Source organism: Pistacia vera, unplaced genomic scaffold (assembly GCF_008641045.1).
Source record: "Pistacia vera cultivar Batoury unplaced genomic scaffold, PisVer_v2 Contig179, whole genome shotgun sequence".
NCBI classification, from domain to species: domain Eukaryota; kingdom Viridiplantae; phylum Streptophyta; class Magnoliopsida; order Sapindales; family Anacardiaceae; genus Pistacia; species Pistacia vera.
The window spans coordinates 826,273-850,539 of record NW_022195887.1 but is presented as its reverse complement, the minus strand read 5'-3'; positions in this window follow the sequence as shown (position 1 = coordinate 850,539).

Sequence of the window (24,267 nt, the reverse complement as noted above, 5' to 3'; positions counted from 1 at the left end):
ACCAATCTGGTTCATCAACACTAAGGAGCGATCGACATCCTCGACATCATAGGGTACATTCCGTTCAAGAATGTGTGTCTCGCGGGCAAACTAACCACGGGAGGCGACCAGGAAAACAACCCATGGGGGAGAATGATGGCAATGGTCGTCTAAGGGATACTCGACCTACTCGACGATATCCCCAACGTCAACGTGTCGATTTTAACCCACGGCAAAGGCGGGCTTAGACCTCGCAAGCTCGTGAGATGAGTCACATGTGCCAATCTGACAATGACCGACATTCCGGTTTTAACCAACATCGTGAGCAGTGTACTGATGACTATGATAGCACCTACCAACCCAACCATCATGACTTAACCTTGCACATCAATGCACACGATGGAGGAGGCTCACAAGCAACAGATATTCAAGCTCGCTTGCTTGAGGTAAGGCTGAATAGTCGTAGCCAGAGTACTCCTCACAATGAAGACTTGGATCGAGTGCAAAAAATGTTCCACGATCTAAAAGCCTGCCAAAACAATATGGTGGAAGAGATAGTAAGTTCTCCATTCACATAGGAAGTTCACCAGGCCCCGCTCCCCTAGGGATTCAGGGTGCCAGAGAGCAAGTTCGTCGGGAAAGGGGATCCCAAAGACCACCTTGACTCTTTTAACGACCTGATGGAGCTACATCAGGACTATGACTTGGCAAAGTGTCGCTGCTTCATGGTCACATTGATAGGGGATGCCAAGAGGTGGTACAAGAGACTCAAGGCGAACTCAATTTAGTCTTGGCAACAGTTCTCCTCACTATAACTATAGCAATTCCAAATGAGAAGACAATTTGCAATGCCGCTCAGCTACCTAAGCAATAATCATCAGGAAAGAGACGAAACACTAACCTTGTATTTAATGAGGTTCCAAAATGAATAGACAAAGGTCACGAATGCACTTGAATAGTAGATCCAGACTTTGCTGATAGTGAGAATAAGGTTGTAGATGGAGCTGTGGAAAGATCTCCAAAGCAAGGATCACGTGAGTCTGGCCAAGTGAAACCAAATGGCCGCCAAATATCAGCGGGTAGAAAGTTTGTTGGTGGCCGTAGCTAGACGCTCGCCAAGGAGAGCCCCTGGTAGGCAATAAAATCGCCCAACAGATAAATAGAGGGGCCAAGATCGCAATGATATGGACCAAAACAAGTTCCAAAAGAGACAAAGAATTGTAGGGACAAGCAATCTTTCCCGCAATATGCAAAATACACCCCCTTGACTCAAGATGTAGCTCACATTTATGAGGTCTCTCGTGAGGCTAAGAAATTGTCCGTGTTAGAATGGATGAGGGGGGCACCAAGCAAAAGAGATCACCAAAAATATTGTCGGTACCATCAAGACATTAGACACAACACCAATGAGTGTCAAGCTCTAAAGGACGCTATAGAAGATTTGATCAAAAGAAGCCACTTGAAAGAATTGGTCAAGGAGGTACTGGTGGGCATGATCTACGGGGAACCCGACATTGCAGGGAGCTCTAGGCATTCTAGCAAGTAATATGCGCGAGAAGCCAGAACAGACTCAATCCCCCAAATAATGAGCTGTGAACAAAGGTCATCAAAGCGACCCAAACAAGAAAGCGAGGTGATAAGATTCACTGAGGAAGAGTGTGAAGAATCTCCTCATCACAACCACGATGCGATTGTAATCATAGCAAAGATCGGTAACGTCCGAGTATTCAGGGTAATGGTCGACAATGGTAGTGCAGCAAACATCATTTTCTTGGGAGCTTTTTGAGAAATAAGGTTCACAAAGCGAGACTTGAAGGTGTGCCTTTCGTCGCTCTATGGATTCACCAGGGATGGCTTAATCCCCAAGAGAACAATCGATCTGCTGTGACTGTTGGGAAGAGCCTAAAATCAGGACGGTGATAGCAGAGTTCTTAGTAGTCGACTGCCCGACCACTTATAATGTCATTGTTGGGAGATTGATCTTGGACGATCTATACGCAGCCACCTTGGTGTGCTACTAAGCAATGAGATTCCCAACTCTGAGTGGGGTCGCAACAATCAGGACTTACAGGAAAGATTCTCGTGAATATTATAATCGAAACATTCATGTTACACAAAAATGGCCGCTCACGAGAACCATGGTCATTGCCGAGTCCGAGCCCAAGCCCAGACTTGTGGAAGATACTATAGATCCTTACCTCCACAAAGAAGAGCCCACAACAGAGCAAACAAAAGAGCTATGAGAGGTACTTGTGAGCGAAGAAGACCCAACTCGCGTGCTGAAAACTGGTATTAGTCTGAGCGACGAGTTGGCAAACAATCTTTTGGGGTTCCTGAAGAAAAACATCGATGTGCTCTCTTGGGTTCATGCGGACATGGGGGGATCAGCCCTGAGGTAATGTGCCACAAATTGAACGTCAACTCAGGGGCTTGACCAATTAGACAGAAGAGAAGATTTATGGATGCTGAGCGGTCCACAGCACTAAGGATGAAGTTGATAAGCTCCTGAACATGAATTTCATCAAGGAAGTAAAGTACCTAGACCGGCTTGTCAACCTGGTCTTGGTGAAGAAATCAGATGGCAAGTGATGGACTTGCGTCGACTTCACCAATCTGAACAAGGCCTGTCCCAAAGACAGCTTTATGTTACCCCGAATTAGGCCTGCAATCGAACTGAACATGAACGAACACCCCCGTTTGAAACTCATTCGATAAGCATAAAGGAGTGTTCAAATTTGTGTTCGAACTCGAATGAACACAGGATGACTGTTCGAGTTCGTTCGATTAAAAAAAGATCAGTTCGTGATCGTTCGACTAACTCGTAAATACCTGTTCGAATAACTCGTTCGATAATTGTAAATACCTGTTTGAATAACTCGTTCGAATACCTGTTCGAATAAAAAATATACACCAACTTTCCAATTCATGCTCTAAAAAACAAATATACAACAATTTATAATTCATACCCATTTAATTCAGCATTTGAAAATAAACCAACTCTCTGTCTATATTTATATTTTAAATAAATCAATAAAAACTTAGTAAATTAAATAACTAGCTATCATAAACAATAAAACTTCAAAATAAATTTAACAGAACAATAAATCATTCAAAACAAATTTTGTTCCATATCAAACATGACACAAACAGAAGGAATTTGCATTTTGCATAGACATTACAGCACAACCAAAAGGATTCCAATAGGAGTGAACATGCCACTATATAGTATATAGTGTGAACCTACAAAAGAAAAAAAAAAATTGAAAATCATTAGTAATAATAGACTGATTTTAAATATGGCTACACTTAAAAAAGTAATCGTATATCAATATACTTGATTCAATCGATGGGAAGATCAATCTTCAATTGCTCCTCTATCTAAAATACACAAAGGAAAAAAAATTAAGTTAGAATAAACATCAAGCCATTAAAATAATTAAATACTTACATAACTTAAAAACATGTGTAATTGTGTATACACAAAATTATTATCATACATATATTAATCATAGGTTAAATATGTTATTAAATTATCAAAATTATAGGTTATATATATACTGTCTATATATATATTTTGTATCAACACCTATAAATTCATAGTGGTATGAGGGTTTATTGTAATATATGATCAATACAAATGTGTGATTAATTTAGGTTTAATTAATCTATTATGTTACTAAATTTGTCATGTTATATTTCACTTGATTATACAATATGTTATGTTCATAAATTTGCCACAATATATTTAATTAAGCTATTATATTATTAAATTTGTCATGCTATATATCACTTAATTATACAATATATTATGTTCATCAATTTACCATACTATATTTAACTAAACTATTATATTATTAAATTTGTTGTGCTATACATCACTTGATTATACAATATGTTATATTCATCAAGTTACCATACTATATTTATTATTTATTAATTGAAATGCTATTTTATAGTATTTAATTATTGATTACATTTGGAAATGAAAAAAAATATATAAAAAATATAATAATGTATACCATGTTTTTCGAACATAAACGAACGAATAATCGAACAGATTGTTCGCGAACGGATGGATCAATCGAACGTATAATGTTCGCGAACATAATCGAATGAACATCTCATGTTCAAACACGAATCAAACATATTATTGAACGAACATCAAACTATTCGCAGACATTTTGTTATCGAGTTGAGTCGAATAGTTGTCGAATGAACATTGAGCTGTTCATGAACAGTTCGGTTCGGTAGCCCTACCCCGAATCAATTAACTAGTAGATGCAATAGCCGAGAACGCACTACTAAGCTTTATGGATGCATACTCGGGATACAACCAAATCCCAATTTATCAGTCCAATGAAGAACTCACTTCCTTTATTACTGATCGGGATATTTATTGTTATAGGGTAATGTCATTTGACCTGAAGAACGCTGGAGTGACTTATCAGCGTTTGGTAAACAAAATGTTCGTCGAGTAAATTGGAAAAATAATAGAGGTATACATTGAGGACATGCTTGTCAAGTCAAAGGTCACCGAAAGCCACATTAAGCACCTAGAGGAAATGTTCGACATCCTCAGAAAATACCGAATGAGACTCAATCCTTTAAAGTGTGCTTTCGGAGTAATCTCGGGGAAATTTCTAGGTTTTCTTGTGAATCAGCGAGGTGTTGAAGCCAACCCAGACAAGATTCAAGCTCTCTTAAACATGAAGAGCCCAACTAACATAAAGTAGGTTCAGAGCTTGACAAAGTGAGTGGCTGCTCTAAACAGGTTTGTCTCCTGAGCTACAAACAGGTGCCTACCTTTCTTCAAAACCCTAAAAGGAAACAAGGGTTTCAAGTGGACAGAGGAGTGCGAGAAAGCATTCCAAAAGCTGAAGAGACATTTAGAGCAGCCTTCTTTGTTGTCAAAGCCAATCTAGGGCGAGCCCCTACTTTTGTATTTGTCGGTATCTAAGTTCGCGATCAACGTGGCTTTGGTACATGAAGAAAGGGGAGTGTAATGGCCGGTATACTATGTAAGCAAGTTGTTGCTCAATGCTAAAACAAGATATCCCGACATGGAGAAGCTTGCCTATGTACTCATCATAGCCGCTAGGAAGTTACGGCCCTATTTTCAGGCACACTTCATACATGTCCTGACGAACTTTCCATTAAGAAAGATAATACAGAATCCCGAGGCATCGGGTAAATTGATTCAGTGGACTATGGAGATGAGTCAATACAACATCAAATACATCCCAAGGACTACAATTTAGAGACAAGCTCTAGCTGACTTCATTTCAGAGTTCTCCTATCAACCCGAGGGGAAAATAAGCCCACTAGAAACGAACACCTCAGAAGAAAGCAAGCCAGTGGAGCTGAAGCTCAATAGTCTATGGCAGTGGACCTTGTACATAGATGAGTCCTCGAATGAAAGGGGTGCAAGAGTCGGGCCCTTGCTTGAAAGTCTTGAAGGGAACGCAATCTGAGTTGTAGTCAGATTCAAGTTTGCCATCTCGAACAACGAGGCAAAGTGTGAAGCAATGCTTGCGGGCATTCGCATTGCCAAACAAATAGGGGTAGAGTTGATAAAAATATATAGTGACTCTCGGTTTGTGGTCTACCAGATTTTCGGGGAATATCAGGTGAAAGAGGACAGAATGACATCCTATCTCCAACAGGTAAAATTTGAGCTCAAGCAGTTCAAAACTTTCACTGTTTTACAAATTCCCAAAGAAAAGAACTTAGTGACCAGCGCTCTAGCTCGCCTACCTTTGGTTATGAACAAAGAAGTAACTGATTCCATTCCAGTCAAATTTCTTTCAATAATTAGCATCCTCGCATCTCTGGAGTCAGTTTTGGTAATAGAGCAGAGTTACAGCTGGATGGACGCAATAATCGCATACCTGAGAGATGGGACGGTGCCCTAGGAAAGAAATAAAGCCAAGACGCTTTGAGCAAAGTTAGCTCGATACATGCTTATCAATGACAAATTGTATAAGCGTGGATATAACTTGCCGCTCTTGCAGTGTATTGATCATGAAGACGCGGAGTACGTCTTGAAGGAAATCCATGAAGACATTTGTGGAAACCATGTAGGGGGCAGATCTCTAACATACAAAGTACTCCGCCAGGGATATTATTGGCCGACAGTCTTCAATGATGCAGTGGACTTCATACGCAAATGTGATAAATGTCAGAGATTCATAGATGTCCCGTGAGCTCTACCTTAAGAATTGACAACTCTGACAAGTCCTTGGCCTTTTGCAATCTGAGGGATCGATCTAATAGGCCCTTTGCCTCAAGGAAATTGGGGTATTAAGTTCGCGATGGTCACAGTGGATTACTTTACCAAGTGGGGAGAAGTCGAGCCTTTGGCTACCATCACTTTGAACAAGCTGAATGATTTCGTCTACAAGAACATCATTTGTAGGTTCAGAATCCCTCATACCATAATAATTGACAATGGGAAACGATTTGATTGTGAAGAGTTCTAATCATTTTTGTGAAAGGCTCGGGATCAAGAAAAGCTTCTCCGCTGTTTACCAGCCTCAAGCCAACGGTCAAGTAGAAGCTGTAAACAAAGTGATCAAGCATACCATCAAGAAAAAGCTCAATGCACTCAAAGGAAAATAGGCTAAGGAACTGCCCAAGGCCTTATGGTCTTACAGATCAACCGCTAGAAGCTCAACAAGAGAAATCTCATTCTCACTTTAATACGGATGTGAAGCAATGGCCTAGTTAAAGTGGGGATTAGTTTGTTTCGGAGAGAGGTCTTCAATGAAGAAACAAATGAAGATCTTCTCCGCTTGAGATTGGATCTAATCGAAGAACATCTAGCCAAGTCTCAACTAAGGCTCATTTCCTATCAACAGCAAGCCAAACGGTATTTTAACTCCAAAGTAAAAAATAAAGACTTTGTAGTAAGCAACCTAGTAATCAGAAAGATTGTCCCAGGTACACCCAAACTTGGGGGCACTTGGGCCTGAATGGGAAGGTCATTTCAGGATCTTTGAAAAGCTCACACCATGAACTTTTCACCTAAAACACCTCAATAGTGAAGTTGTAATGCGAGTGTGGAATGCCGAGCATTTGCGAAGGTATTACCAATAAGCAGCTTGAGTTTTAATTATGTTTTGTTTTTTCTTATTTGATGTAAAGTCATTTATGGTCGAATTTCATTCATTAATAAAGAGGTATTATTCATAAACTTTGTTTTGTTCATTATTTTTTATCTATTATTTCAAAATCGCGACATAAGCGATCACATCCAAAAACTGAGGTCAAGAGTTCGAAAAAGGCAGCTTAGCTTTATCAGTCATGCCAAAATTCACCTCATTAAAAGAGAAATCCCCCGAATCGACAAAGTTAAAACTCGGAAAAAACTCGAGTAAAAACGTTGAATGAAAATTGATCATTAAACTGCCAACCCATACTCTAGATGAACAACTAGTCCAAACTCGGAGTTGTCATACAAAAGATTTTCTTATATGTTCGAAAAGTTCCTCAAGAAGCGAGCCACACATAACTTAGAACTATTTTATTCCTAAAGAAGCGGGCTACACATAACTTGGAGCAAATTCGAATTTTTTATGTTAAGTTCGATTAGAACAATTTAAATGACTTTGCAAAAAATGAAAGCATTACTCGACAAAAATGGGCAAAATAAATTGTTCATTGATTGTATTAGTTTAGTTACAAGCTAAACTAAAGCAAAGAAAAGATTAAAAAAAAAAAAAAAAATCTAGAGAGTAGAAGCAGGAGCATTGTCGCGAACAGAAGTAGGGGTATCATCGACAGTAGGAGTCTTGGTAGCTTCTTCGAGGGCAAGAGTCGAGACATCTTTCAGAAGCTCGATCAAAGGAAGGTCGTCAACGATAGATGGGTGTATAGCTAAAGGAGGTAGATCTTCAATCACTTGCTTAACCTCAACTTCCTCCTCTTCCTCTTCGACCTTTCCCTCATCTTCGTCGTCAGACTCAAAGCTATCCAAGTAAATGTACTCCATGCCCTGGGCCTCAGTCTTCATCCTATCGACCTCATTTTGATAACTCCTTGGAAGGAAGGAGAAATCGAGCAAGGGATGAACTTCTCACAGCTTCTGCACAAGGAAGACCGAGGTGTCCCAAGCATGGCTCTGGATGGTTGAATTCAACTCCTTGATATCGAGCTTAAGCCGGACAACCTCTGACTCAACTTCTTTGTGGTCTTCCAAATCCTTGGAAAGCTTGTGCGAAACCTTCTCATATTTAGCCTCCTAGTCCGAGACAACTTTTTGAGACGTAGTAAGCTTGAAGTTCAGCTTGTTATTGGCACCTCGCTATTGTGCCAAACTCTTCTTAGACTTGGCTGACTTTGCTTCAGCCTTTGCTCGAGCAGCCTCGCTCGCCTTTATTTTGTTAAGGAATTCCATTTTCCTAACCTCAAAGGCCTCAACCTCTTTCTTCAATCGCTCAAGCTCAGCCTGCATTGAGTCTTTCTCCTTCCTCGCTCCTCCTTTAACTTCTTTGTCTCTTGCCACCTTGCATGAGTACCCTCCAATGTGGGGTAGCTCTCATCGAAGAAAAGCTTGGTCACCACGCAAGCCTGAAAAGAAAGGAACGTTAGCGGGAAATAAAGAGAGAAACCTATTAAAAAAAAGGTGAACTGTTAATACCTTAGTGACGTAGCTCTATGCCTAAGCAAGTTGCTCGTGAGGGGATGCATCTTTGAGCCCCACATAAGTTCGCAACGAGATGGCCTTCTTGGCCGCTGAGGCACCAAAGCCAATATGCTCTAGGAGCCCATAGATCATTGCGTTGAGCGCAGCCTGAGCTGCCTCATCCACCTTCCCTCTGCCTCCTCACTAAAGTGTGCTTGATCTGCTTCCCACGGGAACAATGTTCTCACCCATGGGAATGGACTTCTTTTTGGTCGATTGCTTGGCAACAGTTTCCTTCGAGCCACTAGCTTGCCCAATAACCTCCTTACCCGAACTGCCCTACTGCTTGACAGCCTTCTACTTGCCCGAGCTGCCCTGCTGCTTTATAGCGTTCTACTTTCCTGAGCCCCACAGCGACTCAATCGACTTTTTCTTGCCTGAGTCTTCTTACCACTCAAGCATCTTTTTCTTGCTCGAGCATTTTTTGCTTTCCCGAGCCTCTAGCATGCTCAGGGGTTTTCTTTTAGGGCATTTTGGAGGCTCAGGGACACCATTCTCCCCGATTGCCTTAGAGGCAGTCGTGGGCTTCTTGGCACTTGGGTCTTCCCTAAGTTCACTGCCATTACACTTTAGGACCGAGCTCGAGGTACCTTGCTTGGTCGCCCTGGCAGTGTCTGCAAGCTGTTTCTTTGCTGGAGCAATCGACGACTTCTTGGCAGCCCCACGAGCTGGTGCCTTCTTCTTCAAGCCTTTGGGTTTCTCGGCCCACATATTTATAAAATAAGAGCAAGTGGTTAGCGACCTAATAAAGCGAGACTAAAAGCAGCGAGCTATTAAGCACTTACCTTTTTCAAAAATGGTGTTGAACTTAGCTTTTTCAGCGCAACAGTCATACGCTATCAACCAAGAAAGTGTGATAAGCTCAGTAACGTTGCACTCGCTGTCGAGGAGATTGCTGAAACATTGAAGCACTCTAAACTCACTTCAGGGATGAAGTTCTACTCGACGTTTACTATGAAAACAAAGAGAATTAGTTAGTTCGCCTATCAAGCTTGGAAACACTCTTTGTACGCACAAGGGTCGAAGTCTTACTAGCTTCTGAGGCAAAAATCTGGTCTCCTCGGCCTCATAGAAAAGTATTAAGACGTAGCAGGGAATTTTCTTCGGGACCTCGACCAAACATTGAATTGTACTTTCCTCGCCTTGGAAAAGTAGTACGTTTGGTCCTAAATCTTTTTTAACCTATACAAATGGATGAGCCTGTCTACAGTTAGCTCGCCTAGTTCAGCTATCATGTATGCTATGAACATGCCTACAATTATTATAAATGAGTTCCCCAACAACTAAAGGGGAACAATGCCAAACTGTTTTAAAACGTTGGCAATGAAGTAGTGAGGGAGAACAAATATCCCACACCTTAGGAGGGTATCAGAGATCGCCACACAGCTAATAAGCAGATTCTTCTAGGAGAAGTTTCTCGGAACCCTCAAAGGAAGTTGAGCCACATAAACACTCATTATGCACTCAATATGCTCGGCTCCAATCGAGGAGCGTGGTTCCTTCCAAGGCCTATGGATTGGAGACTTCTTCGGTGGAGGAGTCTCCATAGACGCATGATTAGAGGAGCCCGCAGCATCAGGATCTGAGCTCCGTGTGACAAAATCCTCATAAACTTCGGGAATTACTTCACCGTGAATGGCCAAGGTCGCGGGGGAATAAAAAAGTTGATCCATGTTGTGGGAACTGGAGGAAGACATGATGGAAGCTCGCCTCTAGGTACTTGAAACAGAAGCGAACAAGTGTTAGAGCTAGAAAATTCAAGAACCTATCCACACTATGCTTTCAGTTCAGGCACCCAAGGTGGCTCGCGTTGGACAACAGACACAAGCGAGCTACCAGGATTCCGGCGGCTGTCTCCATAAACCCTCCTTAAACCCAGAATTGACAAGAATACTAAAAAAAAAATAAAAAAAATAAAAAAAAACCACCCTTAAAAGCTTAATGTGGCCACGACAATGGCCACCCTCAACCACAAAAGACATAAAAAAACAAGTAAAGGAGGAAAAGGAAGCCGTACCAAAGTATAAAAGCGAAGGATACTCGCCGAAAAAATGTCGTGAAGTCGAGAGAATAGTGACAAAGAAAAAGCAAAGAAGGTCTGAGTATTTTTGCGAAGTGTGTAGGTTTCTGACAAAGTTGCCTACTTTTATAGTGGTGTGCATAGGAGACGAAGAGGCGAGATTCAACCGTAACCATCGATCTACAGTGAATCTTAGTAACCGTCGATCTACAGTGAATCTCAGCCCTCTATTTGTCAAGCAATCCTGACCATTTGACATGGCCATGTGTCAATCATCCACGAAAGTCGATCAACCATCAAACCTCTACAATCATAAACGTCACCGGACATCACCTCAACTTTGCGTGTGGAGAGTTGTAGTCACCATGCGCAATGAAAAGTAATTGCCAAAGGCTACTGCATTTAGTGCGACATGACCGCATGAAAATTACTCGCATGCCTTTCATTTCAAATTCCAAGTTTGTTGAGAATATCACAACAAAGAAAAGGCCAAGTGTTGATTACGTCGGCTAGAGATGAGTCCGACTCATGAAGCTCGACCAAATCTGCATTCAACGCACAACCGACGAAGTTCGAGCATAACATCAAATCAAGCAATTAGTCTTTGAAGCTGAAAACAAGCACCGAACACTTGTGGCAAATGTTGTATGTGATTTTTCCATCAAGCTCAGAGAAGTTAGAGTTCTACGAGGTTATAGCCCGACCCAAAACCAGTTCGGCTCAAACGATTGTCCGACCTAGCATAAGCTCGTCGAGATGTAGCTCGACCCAGCATAAGCTAGTCACGACCAATCTCGACAGTTGTTCAAACAACTCATATATAACCTCAGATCCCAGATATCTCAAAAGGGATTAAAGTGACAGCAATCATGACTCAATCTCAGCACTCAATTGCGAGAATATCAGAGTTGCATTTAAATCCTAATTGTAATCCCTTTATTTTCGCCCTTTCCTTTGTACCAAACTTGTATATAAACCACTTCCAACAATGGAAAAGGGGTTAGCAAATTGTTATAGGAATACTCTTGTAAGCTCTCACAGCAAATACAAAGAACAGTGGACGTAGGCTCAAGATTATAACTTGCCGAACCACTTTAAAACTCTCTTGTGTCAATTTCTTTACTATTTTACATTTATACATTGCTAGTTATCTTTAATGACGCACACATCAGTTCCGATTTCTTCAAGGTCAATCGGATCACTCTAATTGGTGCGAATCTCGTATCAACACCATACATTCCAATTATGAATTCTTGTACATACCCCTCTTCCAAATTAACAATAATTTGGAAAACACACCCATCCAACATTCTTTTTTTATTATTATAATTACTACATTATTATTTCCTTACATTAGTTTGATGATTTTGTACATATAAAGTTAGGTTTACAATTTTTTTTTTTTTGAGGTTTAGAATTTATTGTTTTTGAAGTTGATTTCAGTTTCAGATTTGTGGTTTGTTCGGGACCATATAAAAAGTTTTTTTCTAGTAGTTGAATATTTTGGTGGGGTTCATACGAATGAGTTGGTGGCATTTAGCACCATTCCAATGCTTTGAACTCAAGTTTGGGCAAGTTGACACGGGCTCAAAGTTGTGGTCATAGCCCTAAACTGTTAGTGGCTATTAATGAACGGAAAGCAACCACCTAACATGGTCTCCTAAATTCGTGTTTCCTTGATGGTAAAGAGCAAGAGGACGATCTAATGTGGTCTCCCAAGAGGAGGATCTAATGTGGTCTCCCAATAGGAGAATCTAACATGATCTCCCAAGTTTGAGTCTCTTTGAGGATAAAAAAGCAAGAGGAGGATTTAACATGTTTTCTCGAGTTCGAGTCACCATGGTTGCTAATAAGGATAGCCACTTGAGGTTGTACTCCGCCAATAGTTTCAGGGTCTTAGGGAATTAGTTGAGGTACGCATAAGTTGGCTCGGACACCCTGGTCATCAAAAAAACAAAAAATGAATGGAAAGCCCCATCCTTTCTACATTAGTGGCTCCCCTATTCTGTTCATAGCCTTTACAATTCTCTCAGCTACCGTATAGCCTCTGTATCTACCTCTATTTCTTGATGCATTTCTGCTAGATCTGTGTCCTTGCATAGAGCGAAGAGGAAGGGTTTTGAATTAAAGCTAAAATGACAGGCAGTCCATGTCCATCCCTTGAAGAACGGCAAGTTAATTACTTCATACAGTATACCAATTTTAACCGGTGGATGAATTATCAAAATGACTGTACACTACTTTGATAATCCATTCAACAATTAAAATGGTTCAGCATACAGTTTCAGTGACCCAATAATTTGTCTTCCCTTGTAGACAATTATAATAATGCATATTCAGAAGAATACGTTAATTGTAGATAAGTCCCCAGTTAACAAAATCATTCAACCTTGAGCTAGCTTTATCAAAGCTTACACATATACCGTAGCTCAGCAATGGTCATCTCATTAAATGGTCCATCCACAGAATGGATTTTGATATGAGCCCAACCGAGTTGGGCTGTGACATTGGACCGTATGCTGGACACTAAAGTAGTCTTTTTGTTATTGCACTTGATAAGGCCCAGCACGAATTTTGACACAGTATTAATTTTGGCCTATACACCTGACACTAGGTAGGAGTAGGAGACTCTCCTGCTGTCCTGCATACTGATCATCTCATAGCACTGGCAGCATGAGTTTGTGCACATGTTCAATATCAATATATAATCAAACCTACTAAAAAGAAAAAAAACAAAATTTTCCGATCCAATCGGCCAGCCCTTAGTTCATTCTCAAGTCTGGCAAATATATATTGTTCAGATAGTGCTGTTAAATGTACCTGTCTACCCGCGATAAGCATGTTATTGTTAATTAATTATTTCATGCCATTCCACAAAGACATAAACATAAAAAGATGCCTATCCCCAATTTGTTTTATTTGATTCAATTTTTATTCGAAGTCTGCTGCTTCAACTTTCTTATAGCCATAATCAAGTACAAAAACATGATTGACTTACTTCTTAATAAAATATAAATTGGCCGGACACATGTATCCCAACCTCGGAGCTTATACTCTGTAGTCCAATGGCTTCCCATAAAATAATTGTAAAAGTAAATAATTACCCCATTATCAAACATGATTTTCTCTTGTATGGCCACCCCAAAAATATATGAGTTTTCATATCATGATCATTCTTTATATAGGATTATTATTGGTGAAAAAATTTGTGATTATCTACCCTTTTTGAACTCTTATTATCGGGTAAAAAAATCCTATTTTAAAAGTTTTCGAATGATGAGCATTTTTTATATAGGTTATTTTATTTTTTAGTTATTTATTTCAAATTAGGCAATTGAAGCGCTGAATTGAAATCCTAATACTACTAAAATATAAATTGAAATCATAATACTATATTATTAAAAGATAACTTATAACATAAGAAATCAAAATAATAGTTTTTGTAACTACACTTCTATTAAGTTATAACCTCTTTATAGTAATAAAATTAGTTGATTTCACTATTATAACTATAAAAAGGTTTTACTCTCATCTTAGCAACTGAAATGATATCAGCTGTTGATTATTTAGAGTATCCGTGTGAAAAATGAATAGATTAAAATTTAGGGTTCCCTACAATATAGCAATTAGCAATAGCTATTGTGTTCAACAAACCAATAAGTTGAATTGTTGATTATTCAAAAACTTTATGATAAAAGCATGTGTTAGTAGAGATTATTGTCGGCAAAACTCTTGAAGAATATGTTATTTTTATTTAGACTTTAATATGAATTTCATTGATTTATGTTAATTAATGAATCTAAAAGTTGTTAATTTAAAGTGCTGGAGATGAGTTTGTAAGGTTATTAATTCTGTCCTTATATGAAACAGTCAACATATTGATTATTGAGGAATGAAATAAACATAAATAACATGTGGTGGTATATAGTTTCAAAGGAAAGGGATAGTTGGATAAAACATTTAAATGGTTGGATAAGTGAAAGAAAAACTACTGCTACTGGGACTGGGGTTGCACGTTTTTTTGACTAATTCTACTCTTACATTGTTACTTGTCAACCACAATACAATTAACTTTCAAATTCTTCATTAAACTTTAAAATAACGTGTTTCAATTTATTTTATTTTTATTCTGGTTAATTTTAATTGGAGGATTATCTTATAAAAGTCTATGAATATGATTAATTAGTTTCTATAAAAGAAAATGTAGTTCATATTGCGTTATCTAATTCAAACCAAACTTTGTACGTTTTGAAAATAATAACGTAACCACTAACCACAGATTTGACATGCATGCATTAAACTTGAAGAAACCATTGTATTATAATATATAATATTATCTTCCACGTGACACCCATTCACTTCAGGAATTCAGGAGCGCTACTATATTCTATATCAGGTAAAAGTAAAACATTGAATGACCACCATTTTTTACTGTCTTATACATATAAATATAATGAATTACATGATTCATGGCCTTAGCCCTTAGCCTTACCAAAACAAGTGCACTTCCATCAATAACTAATTAATTCATCCACTTCTCATTTAAGTGTGAAAGAAAACAAGCTCCATTCTACACAACATTATTAATCAATTCCATCTTTATTTCATTTCCTCGACTGTGACAACATGTAAATCATAAGCCAAAGGGAAATCATGATACGGATACTTCATCTTTACTACTAACTTTTCTGAGACATAAATATAAATTGATGATGTTTATGATCATCTGTTTGATTTTAAGGAATCAACTTGTGCCTTGCCACATGGACCTTTCATCCGTATGTAAAGTCTATATTCATCATATGTCATGGCTTCGTAAAGGGCTGGTCGGTTCTTTGTCACCAGCTCCTTCATTGGTTGAATCAATTTATCTCCTTTTTTTCTCTTTCACAACAATAAAGTCAGTTTTTTTCTCTCCATATACTTGCTTTCTCTTAACTTTTAGAACTTATATCTTAATGAAGTTTATTTTTTTTTTTTTTTTAAAATACCATATGTTATGCCGGAAAAAGTAGGGCTGACGTGGAGCCTCGTCAATAAAGGATGGTCAGAGTTCAAAAAGGTTCTGTGTCATCCAGGTGCGGCTACGTCGTGCCTAGCGTAAGTGGCATGGCTCCTGTCAGTGTAGCAAGTGAGTGTCAGGCTAGCAAGCGGCTGGAGATCACCCACGTGTCAAAGCCCTACTTTAAATCGAGGAAATCCCTCGGGCAGGTGATCAATGGGACTCAAAGAAAGGATTTGCACGGCACCTACCCACTTGCAGCTTTCATGATCATTACCTTGAACTTTTCACTATAAATAGAGGACTTCCCTCTCATTTGAGGGGATTAGCTAATTTTACGCTGAAATAGCTCTCACTCTCTAAATTGTAACTCAGCTCGCTGAACGCGACCTGATCACTCTTTTATCAATAAAATCGTAGTGGACGTATGATTCGCTTGCGAGCATCCGAACCACTTTAAACATTGCCTCTCACCCGTTATTCTAGTGAATATTCCCATATCACGTGTGACCTCTAAATCATTTTAGCATTTTACACGTGCGAGTAGTTGGTGTCAAAATCAAGCATCAATAGTTTGGCGCTAGAAGGAGGGCCCTGATTTAGTACCTACTCTTCATCAAAGAAATCTCTGACTAATCAGTCCCGCAACAGCAAATAGCTCGCGGTTTCGAATCTGAGCGAACCAATCATGGCAATGAAGAAATCCCCCAGATCCAAGAGGACACTTCTCCCGAAATGCCCCCAGTCCAGCAGAATATCTTGGGGGATATTCCTTCAAGCTCGCTACTCAACCCAGCCGTCATGAGTTACCTAGAGAGGTTCAATAATACTCTTCAAACGGTTCGCCAAAGGCTAGACCGATTGGATCAGGTCATGCCACCCGAATCCAATAAGTCGGTGCCACCGCCAAAAATGCCTGCAGGTCGCGTAAAAGCGTAGAAAAGGGGGAAAGCCCATACCGCACGCACTGCAGTGCATTAGAGAAAGGGAAAGCAGGTGGTGCACAATAGACCCAAAGGCTCTAAGGGACTAGCGAATACCGATCGTGCCCCAGGAAGAATACCTGTGGCATTGCGACTCGGCGACATGTCGTAGCATGAGCCGTCCCATGCCACGTCGTACGAGCACTCCCACAAAAGTGCAAGGCTGGGGGATTCCTAATATCGCCAAAATAACGACTTTGATCGTCGTCATGTAGGGGATTCCCATCGTCTGCGGGTCGGTTCGTACCATCGCGGGGGTCGGGAAGACTCCTCGAATCACTCGATGCAATCACACGATTCTGGCTAGCGTGTACCGAGATTGGCCAGACCTTCCGGCTAAGGGTAGGAAGAGTCTGATTTACGTTGCGGAAAGTGATCCCCAGGTAGCTCCGTTACCTTAGATTGAGGAACTATAGCGAGCTTTGGATCAGCTTAAGGCTTAGCAGCATGAGCAAGGGCAGATCGTAAAGGCGTCTCCCTTTTCTCCAGCAATGTTAGCTACCCCTCTCCCATCAAGATTCAGAATGCCTGACATGCAAGCTTCGATGGGAATTCCGATCCACTGGATCATTTATACGAGTTCAACGACCTCATGGAACTTCACCAAGTCTCTAACTTGACAAAATGTCGTTACTTGGCAGTAACCCTTACTGCCTATGCCAAGCGATGGTTTAGGTCACTTCCAGCAGGATTAGTCAGCTCATAGCCTCAAATGAGCTTGACATTTCTGAGACACTTCAAGGCGAACAGGAAGTTCTCAATGCCGCTAAGCTACCTGAGCAATATACGGCAAGAGAGGGATGAACCACTCCAATCTTATATAGACAGGTTCCACAGGGAGCTCCACAAAGTGGCTCATACTTCCGAATAGTCTGTTCGGACTCTCATTGTTGCTGGAGTTCGCCCGCAGATAGACTTATGGAAGGAACTGCAATCTGAGGATAATGTTTCCCTCACTCATTTCTACGACCTTATTGAAAAGTACCTCCATATTGAAAATTCCATGGCAGCTCTTAGTCGCCATGACCCCGATCCGTCAGGCAATGCTCCCAACCGGGGGGAGAACAAGAGGGTTGATCGCAAATGGGCTAATGATGATCAGCGAAAAGAAAAGAAAAGAAGCAGCAGTATGAGCCCAAGAAATCTTATGCCCCAGTTCCCCGTCGCGATCGTAACAAGAGTCAATACACTCCCCTAAATGTCTCGGTATCGGCTATTCTGGATAAATCAAAGGAGGGCGGTTTGCTCGGAGAGCCCGAGCCCACGAAGAATCCCACGTCAGCCTGAAACAATAAAAAGTACTACCGTTATCATTGGGATAATGGGCACCACACCGATGAGTATCGGGCCCTCAAGCAAGCAATTAAGAACCTCATTAAATAGGAGCACTTCAAAGAGTATGTTGATGACTCAGCTCCCCTTCAGGAGAAAAATCAAGAGGAACCAGGGAAGAGGCATCGTGGTCGCAAAGGTCTCTACAGTGTGGGGATCATCTTTGGAGGACCACACCCCACGGAGAACTTTCCAGGTGCCCAGGAAAGGTATGCTTGAGAAGCTCGTCATGACCTCATAAGTGTCATGAGCACGACGCCGTGACCAGCCAAGGTTCGTAAAGAGGAGGAAATCACCTTCTCCGAGAAAGACTCAGTACGATTGCATCATCCTCATGAGGATGCTCTCGTCATCACGCCTAAAATAGGTCGATGCAAAGTCCGCAGGATGTTGGTGGACAATGGAAGCGTCGTGAATATCTTATTTCAGCAAGCCTTTAAGAAGATGAAACTGGACGAGGCAGATCTGAAGCCTACCTCTATCCCTCTGTACGGTTTCACTAGCGATCATTTGATTCCCAAAGGGATGATCTCGCTCCAGGTCATATTGAGAGAAACCAACGAGTTGACCAAAATGACTGAGTTTTTAGTAGTAGATTGTTCTTCTGCTTTCAATGGCATCTTAGGACGACCTCTACTATGAAACTTCAAGGTAGTCACTTCAATATACCATCTAAAGATGAAATTTCCCACCCCGACGGGGATAGGGAAAGTAAGTGGATCTCAACGCGTATCTCGCGACTGCTATGTAAGGGCAGTGCAAATGGCGTGCAAGGGAAAGGGAGCACTAGTTGGTATCCCTGAGCAAGCAATGACGATTAGCAGGATCGAGCCACAACCTGGCTCGGTTGAGGATGACATGGATCCTCGCATCCAAGAATGCCCTCACAGTGGGCCAGTAGAGGACCTATTTGAGGTATCCGTAGATCAAAGCGAGTCGACCCGATTGTTAAGGATCGGGAGTAATCTCAACCCTCAGCTCTCCAACGACCTAACAAGCTTCCTCAGGGAAAATGTCGATGTATTTGCGTGGACTCATGCTGACATGGTCAGGATCAGCCCAAACATTATATGCCATGCCTTGAATATTGATAGTGCAGTTAGACCAGTTCGCCAAAAGAGGAGAGCAATGGACCCCGAGCAGTATGCCTCCCTAAAAGTCGAGGTAGATAACCTCCTCTTGAACGGGTTCATCTGGGAGGCACTTTACCCGAGCTGGGTTGTCGACCCGGTCTTAGTAAAGAAGCTTACCGATAAATGGCGAACCGACATTGACTTTACCGATCTCAATAAGGCCTGCCCAAATGACAGCTTTCCCTTGCCAAGAATCGACCAGCTCGTCGATACCACCTCCAGACACAAGTTGTTGAGTTTTATGGACGTCTACTCAGGATATAACCAGATTTTGATGTACGCACCAGACGAAGAGCATACCTCCTTTGTTACAGATCAGGGGTTGTATTGCTATAAGGTTATACCTTTCAGCCTAAAAAACATTGGGGCGACTTACCAGCGGTTGGTTAACCAAATGTTTTCCGAGCAGATCGAAAAATCAATGGAAGTCTATATTGATGACATGCTGGTCAAATCGCATGTCGCTTCAGATCACATAGCACATCTCACCTAAATGTTCGGTATACTCCGAAGGTACAGAATGAAGCTTAATCCCCTGAAGTGTTCGTTCGGAGTATCCTCGAGAAAATTCTTGGGGTATATGGTTAACTAGAGGGGAATAGAAATTAACCTTGAAAAGATTCAAGCTCTCCTTGATATGAGGAGCCCGACCAACCGAAAATAGGTTCAGAGTCTTAATGGGTGAATAGCAGCTCTTAGTCGTTTCATATCAAGGGCAACTGATCGCTGTTTGCCATTTTTCAATATACTCAGGGCCAACAAAAAGTTCGAGTGGACTCCAGACTGCAAACAGGCTTTCTAGAGTATAAAAGAGCACCTCGGAAAGCCACATCTCTTGTCCAAAGCCGCTCCCTCAAGAAATTCTTCTCCTGTATTTATCTGTCTCTCAGCATGCAGTCAATACAGCTCTGATTCAGGAAGAAAAAAAAGTCCAATGGCCAGTATATTATGCAAGCAAGCGTCTGTTAGACGCTAAAATGTGGTATCCATAAATAGAGCGATTAGCTTATGCCCTGCTGGTCGCCTCCAGAAAGTTACGACCTTACTTCCATGCACACACCATCTATGTATTGACCAACTATCCGCTCAGGCAAGTCCTCCAAAAACCAGAGGCTTCGGGTAAGTTACTCAAGTAGGTGATGGAACTAAGTCAGTTCGATCTGCAATACAGACCGAAAGCAACCATTAAAGGACAGGCTGTTGCCGATTTCATTTCAGAATTTTCATACCAATCGATTCAGGAATCTGAGCAACAGTCTAGAGAAGTCACCTAGGAAACTATTCAGAACCTATCGACTTGGAGCCTCTATGTCGATGGATCCTCGAACAGGAAAAGTGCCGGGGTAGGTCTTCTCTGCCTTAGTCCCGAGGGGACTCGCATCCACTGTATTCTTTGGTTCAAGTTCAAAGCTACCAACAACGAGGCCAAGTATGAAGCACTGCTCATCGGTCTACGGTTGGCAAAAGAAATGGGATCAAGCGCGATCAGTATTCACAGCGACTCCATGCTAGTTGTTAATCATATTTTGGCAGAGTATCAAGCTAAGGAAGAAAACATGATCAGTTATCTAAAGAAAGTTAAGGCCGCACTCGAGTCTTTCAAGCACTTTATGATCACGTAGATTCCTAGAGATAATAATTCTGCACGGATGCCCTGGCAAGAACAGCCTCATCGCTGGACTCAGATGCCCCAAAAAGTATTCCTATTCGGTACATAAAAATCCCTAGTATCAGCTCGCCCGAACAGGTCATGGTTACAACCGAATCAGTTTCCTGGATAACCCCAGTTATTTGGTACCTCCGAGATGGGACCTTGCCTAATGACAAGGTTGAGGCAAAAACCCTATGAACCAGAGCTGTTCGTTACATTCTCATAGGAGATAAGTTGTACAGGCGAGGATTTAGCGCCCCTCTTCTTCAATGTGTAACCGACGAGGAAGTAGACTATATCATGAGGGAGACACATGAAAGGATATATGGTAATCACACCGCCGCATGATCCCTCGCTAACAAAGTTGTTCGTCAAGGGTACTATTGGCCTTTACTTCAAGAGGATACCTTCAACTTTGTAAAAAAAGTGTGACAAATACCAGCTGTTCACAAACATACAGCGAGCTCCTTCCCACCAGCTGATAACAATGACCAGCCCCTGGCCATTTTCCATGTGGGGAATTGATCTTATTGGACCCATGCCAGTCGGAAAAGGAGGAGTCAAATATGCAATGGTCGCAGTGGATTATTTCACAAAGTGGGCTGAAGCTGAACCATTGGTCGCGATCACTACCAAGATGTTCAAAGACTTCGTCTTCAAAAATATAGTGTGCCGCTACGGAATTCCTCATACCCTCATCTCTGACAATGGAAAACAATTCGACAACAAGGAATTCAAGCAGTTTTGCGATGAGCTGGGGATCCATAAAAAATTCATCTTAGTCGCAAGACCGCAAGCTAATTGTCAGGTTGAAGCTGTTAACAAAACCATCAAGCATACTCTAAAAGCTAAGTTTGGCACTGCCAAGGGTAATTGGGTCGACGACCTCCCAGAAGTCCTATGGGCATACAGGACAACTCAGAGAACCTCTACTTTAGAAACACCCTTCTCGCTAGCATATGGTTGCGAGGCAATGATCCCAGTGAAAATAGGGACTGGTTCACTTCGGAGGGACCTGTTCAATGAAACAGACAATGAAGCACTTCTGTGTGCAAGTCTGGACTTAGTTGAAGAACATCGCGGCAAGGCTCAGCTAAGGATAGTAGCCTACCAGCAGTGCGTGAAAATATTCTTCTACTCGAAAGTCAGGAGAAGAGATTTCCAAGTCGGCGACCTAGTTCTGAAAGAAGTCCTTCTCGGTACAAGGGAACCTAGTGCGGTAGTATTGGGACCTAATTGGGAAGGCCCATACCGCATCACTAAGGTAATACGACCGAGGACTTATCACCTCAAAAGGCTCAACAGATCCAAAGTACCGCAAGCTTGGAATGCTGAACATCTTCGCACCTATTATCAGTAATTCCAAACTCTCTTTTTAATTTCCTTGTAAAGACCTCTTTTGAGCTTTGTAAATAAGACCACTCTTATATGATTTTGTTCCTCGCATTGTTTTTTTCTCCCTGTTCGCATATGTAATGTTTGTGAAGTACGAAAAATTATAAGTGCTCACAAATAATTTAATATCGCAAATAGCTAAAGGACATCTCCCTGTTCGCATATGTAATGTTTGTAAAGTATGAAAGATTATAAGTGCTCACAAATGATTTAAAAAAAATGATCATTTTATTTATAAATTTCTGAGTACAAAGGAGCATACAAGGGCCATCAAAAGCAAGATTGTGGGAAAAATAAAGGCAGAAGTGATCATTGGTCTTCATCTATAGGCCTTGAAGGTGCGACCTCAGTATTTCCAGGTTGGTCGCTAACCACCTAGTCAGCTGCTGGGTCCTCCGGGACGTACTCCTCCGGTTGATCCTCTTCCAAGTGAGGCCCTAGACCTTCCTCCTCATCATTGGCTCTCACCATAGAGGCAAGGATCCTCTGATAATCATCCGGAAGGTCGGTAAGGTCCATGGTCGGATTCTTTGGCTGAAGGGCGTAAATGGACTGAATCGACTAGTCAACAGGTTTCCTCTCAATCTCCAATTCTTGTCGCTTCATCTCTTCGGTTAATGAAGCAACCCACTTCCGGGATAATTTGAGGTCCGCCTCGAGTGCCTTTTTCTGCTTCTCGGAAGTTTCCCACAACTGAGCTCCCTCTTCCTCTGCTCGCAAAGCCTGTTAGAGCTCGCTCGCAGCTCCAGCTCTTTCTCTGCAGCCTCTTTGGTAAGCCTGACCATTGTCCTTTGGAGCTGTTTAAACTCCTCTCCCTTCTTCTCTAGCTTGGTCTTCTGGGAGTCCACCATGTTAAGAGCGGAGTTCCTCTCCGACATGTACTGGTTCGTGTGAACGACATGTAGGGTCAGCTCTTCTTTCGCAGCCACTAAGTCGTATCTCAGCTGCGTGCTCTCTTCCTTCAGCTCAAAGAGTCCCTCGGCAGCTTCCAGTTGGACCTTTTGTTAGGCCAAGTGCATGGCAAGCAAAGACTACATAGTAAAATAAGCAATCGTTAGATTGTCTCCTTGAAAAGAGTAAAGTACAGGAAAGTCCCCGACGAGGACAAGCCGTCTTACCTGGCTTTACATTTGAACTGCCCTAATCATTAGGTCCGTAGGGTTGGAGGCCACGAGCTCTTCAAAGACTTTGGCAAGTTAGTACTCTAAAAGGGTGAGCACCACCGACTGTAGGTGCTCAGAAAGCTAACCCATAGAGTCCAACACTAGTGTGTCAGCTCCTGAAGTAGAGGGCAACTTGCCAATCGACCCTTTGCCTTCTCTCCTCTCAGAAGCAACGACCTCCTTTTGTCCCCTTCGCAGACAGACCATTGTAACCCCGGTTGCTTGCCTCGAGCTCCCTCCCGAGCGAAAAGCCTGATAAGGCTGCACCCGCAAGCCCTCCGTCTCGGACTCTGATTCCTTGGGCTGTAGCACTCTTCTTTTCTTGGATTTTTGGCCCATGGTCTTCTACTTTGGGCGTGCGACCGCGGGCTGAGAAGGTTCTGTCGGTTGTTCGGTGGGTCGCTGCGCCCCCACCTGCGCTTCTTTGATCGGGGTATCGCTAGGGGTTACCTCGGCTAGTTCCGTGGTGCCGACCCGAGGGAAAACGAACCCCCTCTCTCTCAACGACCTTGGGACTTTGGGCAGCATAGTCGCTGCATGCGGGTACTATTAGTAAAAGAGTTCGCTACATGCAAAAGCCAAAAATTTGATAAGATTGTAGACACTTACGAAGTAAGGGTTATAAAGTAGCTTCAGAATTGAAAAAGCCATACTTTCTCAAATTGGCAATTGTCACAAGTAGTTTCACATCGCGACAGTGATCTGGTAGATTACCAAATACAACTATTCGGTTGAAGTCAGAGAGATCTGTCAACCTAGTCGACTTATTTCCTACACAGAGACAAGAAAGATCGTTAGAAAGTAAATCCCAAAAAGAAAAGAAAAAATTCACCAAGTACAAAAAGGAAAGACTTACTCGGCTCCCTAAAGTGACAAATGCCATCATAATAAAAAAAGAAAAACTTGGTCTCGTATTCCCCGACATT